This window comes from Apium graveolens, chromosome 11 (genome assembly GCF_009905375.1).
Source record: "Apium graveolens cultivar Ventura chromosome 11, ASM990537v1, whole genome shotgun sequence".
Taxonomy (NCBI): domain Eukaryota; kingdom Viridiplantae; phylum Streptophyta; class Magnoliopsida; order Apiales; family Apiaceae; genus Apium; species Apium graveolens.
The window spans coordinates 42,286,726-42,297,104 of NC_133657.1; positions in this window are offsets into that span (position 1 = coordinate 42,286,726).

Here is a 10,379-nt window from a genome sequence, read left to right on the forward strand (position 1 = left end):
ACAATATTTTTATACAGTTATACACTGGAACTCTGTTTGTATTATGCATGGAAGAGGACTTCCAATATTTTGAAAAGTATATATGTATATATATACTGAATATTTTGCGACTTCATCGCATTAAGATATCATCTTGGTTCATTTCTTTTGACCAAGACCTTCATGAGTACTATGAGAAGGCTCATATATTGTTAATCATTATACATATTATTTTGGTGGGCTTGCTTCTCACCCTTGCTTTCTTCTTTCATCACACAACATCAGATAGACAAGATGAACCGGACCAAGCTCCCGATTCGCAAGAGGTTAGGAGACGTTCCGCAGTTTTCTAGAAGCACTGATGCCGCCATAGCTGAGGTAGGAACTACCAATAGGCTAGGCTTTCAACTATTGATGTATCAGATTATGTATATTTATGAATTGTAATAATGGCAAAGAAATGTAAATTTATTCAGAAACCTGTTTAAGGTGTATTGGAATATAATTGTGGAATAAAACGACTTGTGATTATTTTTGGATATTCATCTCTGAGACTATAACTTGTGGTGTGTGTGTTTATTGTGGGGTCACAGTACAGAGTAGTTGATTATTTATTAAGATTGGGTGTTGTTAAGGGAAATGGAACTCGTGACAACCCGGATCCCCGACCCCGGATTTGGGGGTGTTACAGAAGTGGTATCAGAGCCCAGCGTTATAAACCTCAGAGATGAAGTGACATTAAGATAATAAGTTCACTAAGATAATAAGAACTCTTGCCAAGTTCATAGTCGGGCTACCTAACGTAGTACCGACAGTTAAAACCCTTACGGGAACCCTTATAAGTATCGTGATAGTAACATAGTTCGTTCTCGTATAGGGCAGCGGGGCACCGAACCCTGAGGTTCAGGAGCATCAGCATGAGGATGTTTTATTACAAGTTGGAGATCAAATTGTGAATCCGATGGAGTATCCCAACGAGGGACCGGATGAGGTTCAGATTGAGAATGTTGTGGTTGAGGATGTTATTCCGGAAAGGATTGTGGCTGAGGAGGATCTCATGGAGGATTCTGATGAGAATGAAGAGAGGACCGCTGAGGAATTGATGACCGTAGTCAGGGCGACTACCAGAGCAAGAATGGCCGCGAGGGTGGCACTAGAGGATGAAGAGTTACCAAGGGCACAAAGGTTAATAGGGGCAGAAGGAGTGGGGCCTTCCACGACACCAATTATACCAGTATCAGACCCTCTTCCAGAGGTTTCTGTAGACATCCATGAGGTTCCACCAATTCCTGTTCCCTCCCCTGTACAGAGCCCAGCACATACTGAGGAAATGCCACCTTTATCTCCTGCACCATTGTCACCTGATACCGTGCTTGGTTATTCGTTTGGATCTCCTGGGACTGCACCACCTGCACCCCATGGACTGCTAGATGCTACCACTCAGGCTTCTCTTATCGCTGATTATCATATGACTTTGGGTGGCCTGTCAGAGGCCCGGAATGTTAGGAGTGATCTGTTGGATCGACTTACTGCACCAAGGATTGAGGGTGGGATACTTCCGGCAGGATTAGCGTATAGCATGGAAAGGATTGAGGCTACCACCCGTGTTACAGCTAGAGGCCATCTTGAGGGTCAGGTTGATCCAGCTCTACTTGCGACTATCTTAGACCTCATCACCTCTATGATGGAGCAGGTTAGGGATGTCGTGCGTGCTCGCATCTCTTAATCCATGGTAGTGTGCAGAGCCAGAGCAATCAAACAAGGGTTTCATGTAGCACCGCTTTTGGAGGATTAGCCTAAGTTACGGATGATTAGTTTTAATGACTAGATGATTATCTATGATAATACCTTCGGGATAGAAGCGATCAGATCAAATGATGTAATTCTCTTTAATGTGTTCAGTTGTTGTACCCTCGAACAAATGGTTATGTATATATTCGTTAATTTCAGTTCTGATCAGTTTGTTGTGATAAGATCACATTGTTAATTGCTCTATTAACACTTAAGAGAGTGTCATGAAGTTTATAGAACTTGAGAATTCATAATTCGCAATCGTGCAAGGACTGAACGAGGGAAAGACTTAAGCAAAGTAAGTAAGACAAATATCCAGAGATTCTCAATTTTTTTTTCCAAGTAATATGCCCCCACAAGGAATAAGATTAGGGGCAAACCTTGAATGTGATAATCAGGGAGGTCGCAATTAAGATATAAAGAACCCGGAATGTAATAAAGTGGAAAATGAAGATTTTAAATTAAAAGATGACCCCAATTATGGGGAGTAGGAAGAAATATTTAGACTAAGAAAGCAAAAGTCGAACGAGATAAGGAGACCCGAGACGGTACTCCTATACGGAAATTCATGGACCTGTCTAAACAAAACTTATATTTTATTCCCAACCACCACCTTGAGGAAACCATATGGTGTGAAATTCTTTCAGGACCTTTAAGTCGCTAAGCTCTCAGAGTTCCAAGGAACAAGCTGACCCAGTCGAGGCAAGAGCCTGGCTAAAGGAAATATAGGAATCATTTGAGATTCTAAATGATTGATGAACCATAAAAGACTGTTTTTGTCACTTACCCTCCTAAGAGAGAGACCACCCGCTGGTGAAAGACCAAGAAAGGCACGGAGCCAGAGGTTAGAATAAACTGATTTAAGTTCAGTCAATTGTTTTCGGGAAAGTAATTCCCAAAGATAAGGAGATAATGTAAAAGTTATCAAGATTCGTTCTGAGGACACGAATCCAGAATGACGGGATGTTTGGAATCAATACCTATGTTGTGTTAGTTCATGAAATAATGATAAGAGAAAGGAAAATAAAAAAGAAACTGAAATGGAAAGGAATATAAAGGCAATAGAGTTTGAGGAATGATAAGGGAGTCGGGTATGAGGAAACCCTAAAGACTCGTAGCAATAGAAATATAAAAGTATGTAATCGTCAGGATGAGGGTGATTCACCATGAGTTAAAGTTGATGATTGAAGGAATAAGAGATACACATATTTTATCCCCTGTAAGTTGGGGGGATTCAAGGAAACCTTTAAATAGTTAGAAGGATAAATAATAAGATGCGGATAGACTAAGGAGACAAGAAAGTAAGAAAGTAGGAAAATTGGATGAAGGAAGTGACCTTCAATAATGTGAAATGTAAGACCGGTGGCTCGATACCCAGAAAGGGAGACGCCAGGTATGAGAGGTATCCCAACATTGAGATGACTGTTGAGATAAACAACAAAAGTAAATAGGGAATTATTAAGAAGAAGTTTACGTTGAACATGACCAATATCTTCCAGAACATCCATGTTATCATTACCAAATCAGGAAAGAAAAGCGGATGACCATTGTTATCTTTTGGAGGCCATATGGATTGACCTCAATTTGAATAAGGATGCTATTATGAAGTTAGGTATAGACTATCGAGGTGGGAATGATGAATAAGATAATCTATCAAGGATATATGACTTGATTTATCCATGGATGGATGAAGGTACCTTTTAAAGGTGGAATTAAGGATAGAACATCGGTAACTTAAAATGAATCCTAGGGGAATGCATAAAGGTTGGCATTTCACCCTTAATAGGGACAGTATGAGTTTTGACAGTATGATTTGGAAAGGGTTAAGGTAACAACAACCTTTAAGAATCAGTGGAGAAATTTTTCAGAAGTATATAGACAATGGTTCTAGTAATAGTAAATGGTATTTTGATATGCCCTGTATCTAGGGAATACAGGAGGAACGATTGAGGGATAACCTTAGAGGTTTTACAAGGAGAAAGGTAATATTCAAAATTCTCAAGAATAGAAATGTTGATAAAGGAAATATGACGTAATTATAATGTTGCCAAGTGGGGCACGTGTTAAACCACGAGAAAGTATGGATCGAACCAGTAATGGTCGAAATTGTTCAGGGCAATTAGGACTTAAGATAAAAGATGTTCTAATTATGATTGAGAGTCAGTCATGACAGTGATTAACCTCTAAAGACTGAGGAGATAACTTATGGAAAAATGGTAATTTTTTTTTACTCATCAGATTTTAAGGAAAGCATTTTCACATAAGCTGTGATTGAAATAAGGTAGAAAATTTATTTGGAGGTGGTTAAAATGACATTGATTGTAAGAAAATTTTACTATCAGGAAAGGCCAAAGAGGTGGCCGACACTTTAAAGGTAAGAGGATAATTATTGGCGCTTGTGCCAAAGGAATACAGTGATAATGGTTACAGCTATGAAGGTTGTATTATGGTTTGGAAGATTGACATTCCTCCTGATGACTGTGCAATATCCAACCGTAATAGTAGTTGGTAAAGGTTTAATTCGTGTAATCTCCATAAGCAGGCTATCTATCTCAGAAGATACTATCTTGAGATAAGCCAGGACCATGTTTCAAAAAGGACTAGACGAACCTTTGAGTTAAGTCTTCTATTTAAGGCATATGATTAAGAATGGTATTAACCTGCTATCGTTGCTTTGATGGAAACTCTTCTGCAATTTTATTTGCTTCATGTCATGTATGTATGTCAGGATCAGGAGTGTTCTTCATGAATCATGAATGGTGATTATGTTACCTCCTTAGAAGAATTCGATACGATATGTATGGACTCCGTATGGTTAGCTATTAAGACTTCAAGGAAAATGAATGACTACAGTAGGTCAGTGGTGGACCATAGTAAGGCAGCAATGATTCTGCGAGTAATGAGCTGATTACAACCGTGAGAGTTGTATTGGAATGGTTGTTGAGATTGAGTACCACTAATCGGGTCGTGGTAGTGTATAAGTTATCATTGATAGACTAATTAAGTAGAGTGTCTACCTATTGAATATTTATTCTTTCTTATCAATAGAGAGTCGTATTACTATATGAGGAAGGTTGCGGTACAAGCATAAGATTTTAGTAACGGTGATGTCTGGAATGAAAATCCAGATTTGATTTTCGATATCGAAGGAGTTTCAAAGGTGATTGTGTACAAGCTCGATGAAGAGCATGGGTCCATAGAATGATGGACGGAATAGAAATATTTAGGAATGGGAAATACGATGCTATAATACTTGATGCTGATATAAATACGTTTATATTTTGTTCTCCTATGACAAACCTCTATAGTTCAGAGGTAGGTTCTAAGCTAGAAATTTTGTGGCAGTATATTTTTTTTATATATACAATTCTCTTCAGTTCGTTCTTTTCTCTTCTTTTCATTTCATGTAAGCTGAGAGGAACAACCCTTCCAGAAGGGGAGGTATTGCCAAATGACTATCTATCTGTGTGATAGAAGCCTAGTAGGATACCATCTATTATTTAATTGCTTGTCAAGTACTAAAGGCTGGCCACCTTCTGTACTAACTATGCGATATAACAAGTGTTCATGATCATAGTGATCTCTCAACAAATTCCTTTACTTCTATATGATTGATCAAACTTTGGGAAATAGAAACAGCTGAAAAAGGAGTAATAAAGTTGTGGTAGTATTCGGAATGGAAACACATTCGTGATACTAAGGTTGACGTGGTTATTAAAAGGTTATAGAACGCTAACGAGCAAAAGTATAACCAGTATAATATTAGGAACGGAAGGTAGTAGCGATTACGAACTGGAAAAGAATGGGTATTGAGAAGCAAAAGCTCTAATGTTAAAAGCTATAATAAGAGTCTGTGCAATGGACTTGAAAGAATTTGGAATGATCACTTAACACGGATTGAGTTTTCTTACGATAGTAGATCATATGTCAGTATTGAGATGTCGTCTTATGAGATCCTTGAGAGAAGACAATGTCGATCCCCTTGTGTTGGGATGAAGTTGTAAGAGCGCAAGATGCTCAGACCAGTAGTGGTCCAAAGGACCAAGGATATAATAGATCTAATCAGAGGATGGCTGGTAGTAGCCCAAGATGGACATAAAAATTATGTTGATTTGACACGAAAGGACAAGGAATGGGAAGTAGGGGACCTAGTGTTGTTATAGGTATTCCCTTGGAAAGGAAGTGTAATTCAGATGCCAGATAAATAGGGGCATATGAGCGCATAGACATGCAACCCGACGTAACCTATATGGAGCAACCAGGAAGGGTTATAGAGTAAAAAGGAACAAGTGCTTAGGAGAAGGGTAATCAAACTAGGCAGAGTTTGGTGATAGGACCATAATGTGGGAAAATTTACTCAAGAATTAGAAAGTGCAATGCTAAGAGAGTATCCCTATTCATTTTATATCTGATTCCGGGACGGAATCCTTTTAAGGAGGGGAGACTGTAATAACCCCAATTTTTGGAAATTTTTGAAACCCTTATGAATAGTGATTTTGCAGATTATGCTGAATGAGAAAACCTTTCATGCCACACTATATAGGGGTTCTGTTATGGATATTCTGAGATTTTATTAGTACTCTATATGGTATATAAGTGTATGTAAAGATCGTCAGAATCCAATTCCAAACACTTTGACTTTTCCCGGAAATCCACTGGATACGGAAAGAATTGAGTATAAGGTAACAGGATGAAAAGGATTTAAATTAAAGGATTGTAATAGAGGATCATAAAAAGGAATATAATGTATTAAGAAAGGTTAAGGGAACCTAAGTAATAAGATCCCGGGTATGATCCTTCAAACGATAAACGAAAACGAAAGTTAAGCGAACCGTATAACAGATCATCGGTCGTTAGGCAAACAATTAGGAAGTTAATCAAAGGGATTAGAGTGGATGATGTCACCCAACCAATGGGAAGAGGACAAGGAGAGGAGGATGACATCATGAGGATGACACAAGCATGACATAAGGAGGAAGGAGATGTGGATGGTTATTAACCACATAAACATCAAGGTTAAATTGGTAATTAACCAAAAACAAATCAAAATCTCATCCACCAAGCCAATCATTTCATTTTTCATCAAACAAAACACAAAAATCTCTTTCTTCCCAAGCTAGCTCTCGGCCCATTTCTTAAAAATTGAAGATCCAAGCTCCACCACTTACTATTTAGCAAGGTAATTATCTAAGCTTCCCCATGGATAGTTACATACTTCCTATAAGTTTAAGCTTCTAATTCCAAGCTAATCTTTTTCTATAAATCATGAAAGAAGATGGTGAATAGTGTTTTTCAAGAACTAAAATTTGTGTTCTTGAAGTTTTGTTTAGATTAAGCTTGGATAAGGACTTTAAGGGTGATTCCAAGCCATTCTCTTGATTTTCCACTCTCCAAGGAAGGTATAAACTACAAACCCTAGCTTTAGTTTTGAGTAATTAGGATTGAATGTGTTTGATATAGCATATGTGAAGCATGATGCTTGATTGGTTGAAGTTTGGTTGAGTTTGTAGAGATTAGTTGGTTTTGTTGCATTGTTGGAGTTGTAAATCTTGGTAATTAGTTAAAGAACCTAAGTAAAGCTTTTAGTTCATGTGGGGAATAAGTATAAATGGTTAATGTGGATTTGTTGGGGCTGTTATGATGTGGTTTGGAGGGATATTGGTTGTATGATTGATTTGGGGTTGATTTGTGGTTGGTTTTGAATAGTTTAAAATTGGGAAAACGCGTAAACATAGCCGTCGTAACGTCCGATTTTCTTTAGACTTTTTTTGTGCATAACATTAGGACCCGAGAACCCCCTGCTAGATTTTGACCATTGCCATGTTTAGATAGTTCATATTACGAGCTTCGTTTTGATATGTAGTTCGTTTGATTCCGATGAACGGTTTAGGAGAAACGGCCGTTTTAAGTAACGACGTTTAGCGAACGAGACTTTTCCCCTCGCCTTACTTTGAAACATAGGTTAAAGACCAAAAAGGGTTAATTAATGTATGAAACATTTATGGTAAGTGTGTTAGGCAGTTGTTAAGACACTCGCGAAGGAATCGCCTTAAAACTCGTAAAGGTTAAATTATTAAAAATGGTGGAGCCGAGGGTACTCGAGTGACTTAAGAGAATCAGTAAGCGCAAAACGAGCGTTAGAGTCTGAGTTGGTTAGAGTATAGATTTACAAGTAACTTTGGTTTAATTCCAACTTACTTGTTGTTTATAGGTTACCAGACTCGTCCCGAGCCATTCGTAACCCCCAGTCGCTCAGGCAAGTTTTCTACCCGTTATAACTGTTGTGGTGATGAATATATGTATTTGCATTATCTTGCGATAGATGCATGTTGGTTAATTAGCAAATGTTGTTATATATTGAAGCATGCTACTATGGTATATATATATATGCATGCCTGTTTCGCATTCTTTCCATATATATATCTGTTGATTCAGTTGATAATACATATGCTAGAGGATAGCGGTAATTTGCATATACCCTTAGTACAGGGACCCAAAGGTGAAAATATTTTCTAAAATCGGGAGTCGAGGATCCCGAGTAGATTTTATATATATGGATATAAAAATAAATATATATATATATATACTTATATATATATATGGTCATAGTTTTCAAAACTATTAATCGAATAAGGTTTATTCGATAACTTTAACTTTATTTTATTAATAAATATTATTTTGAATATTCATTCGAGGACTTATGACTCCTTTTATTTTATATTAAATGAATATTATTTTGAATATTCATTCCAGGACTTATGACTCCTTTTATTTTATATTAAATGAATATTATTTTGAATATTCATTCGAGGACTTATGACTCCTTTTATTTTATTATCTGAATATTATTTGAATATTCATTCGAGGGCTTATGACTCAGTTTATATTATTTAATGAATATTTTTGAATATTCATTTGAGGATCTATGACTCCGATTATTTGCTGAGATTTGTTCTTTATTTTATTAAAGAATAAGGTGTAAATAATCAAACTTATTTTCGATTATTCAAATAAAGATAGTACTTTCATATAAGTATATCTTTGGTTATTTAATACTCGTTTCAAGTATAAGATTTAATACTTTTACTTCAATTATTTTTATAAAGATTATTCTTTATGGGAATATTATTTAAATAATAATATTCAGTCATTTTCTAAATATTCTGGGGACTGATTTACTTCATTAAATCAGCTTTACTCCAAACACTCTATAAAGTGTTTTCGAGTCTTCAAAATGATTTTTAAAAGATTGAACGGATCCCAAACCTCATTTTTATATTTAAGATCTTCCTTTTAAGGGGATTTAAATACTCGCTCAAAACCTGAGGGATCCGGCTCTGTGGTGTGTTTTATATTCGCAACAAGGTTGCTGTTTTGTTAAATGAATCGATTACTTATCCAACACTCGGGAAGTAAAATTCTTGGAACAAGTTAATCCATTAACAGGCATCTCCTGGGAAATATCGGTGAGTTCTCCTTTCCAACTAGATACGACTTCTTGGTGAAGCCGTATCAACAAGTTTCTACTTGGGGAAATTGGGGACGAGCTTTACGTTTCAGAGTCATGGATTTCATATGAACTAGGAGTGGCGTAAGTGGCCGAGTAGCGCCGGCCCAGCCTTATTATATTGGCCCAAATGGCCTGGAAGTTCCGCTAAGGCGGTCCATTCCTTAGGAGTTCAGTGTTCGGTTGACAAGTAAATCCGACAGGTTCTCCTCTACATGTAGAAAATGGTGGGGTTGCACTACTACGACTGATCATCGTAAGTGGTCTTCCTGGCGCGGAAAACTCCCGTAATGAGTTCATCATCCAATTGGATATTTTTGCAACACTACCCAGAGCACTTCGATAGAAAGGCTACGGTTGGGCGATTGTTGAGTGTTGGCAGGGTCAAGTTTTCAAAATGATGTTTGCATCAAATGAAGTATCTCGTAACTTCATTTTATTTTGATGATATTTTAAAGATTTAATCTATTCAAATATGGTCTTGTAGTCTCATCTATGTGATGAACTTTGGAAACTAATTATAACTTGAATGGTGGTAGTTCAAGTAGTATTTGGAAAAGATATAAGTATATTGGAGTATCTTGTAACTTCATCTTTTAAACTTATATCTAGTAAATGATTATCCTATGCATGACAAAGATTTTCAGAAAAACGTTGAGACAAGGTTAGATATATAAGATCACCTTGCAACGATATTTTTATACAGTTATACACTAGAACTCTGTGTGTATTATGCATGGAAGAGGACTTCCAATATTTTGAAAAGTATATATGTATATATATACTGAATATTTTGCGACTTCATCGCATTAAGATATCATCTTGGTTCATTTCTTTTGACCAAGACCTTCATGAGTACTATGAGAAGGCTCATATATTGTTAATCATTATACATATTATTTTGGTGGGCTTGCTGCTCACCCTTGCTTTCTTCTTTCATCACACAACATCAGATAGACAAGATGAACCGGACCAAGCTCCCGATTCGCAAGAGGTTAGGAGACGTTCTGCAGTTTTCTAGAAGCACTGATACCGCCATAGCTGAGGTAGGAACTACCAATAGGCTAGGCTTTCAACTATTGATGTATCAGATTATGTATAT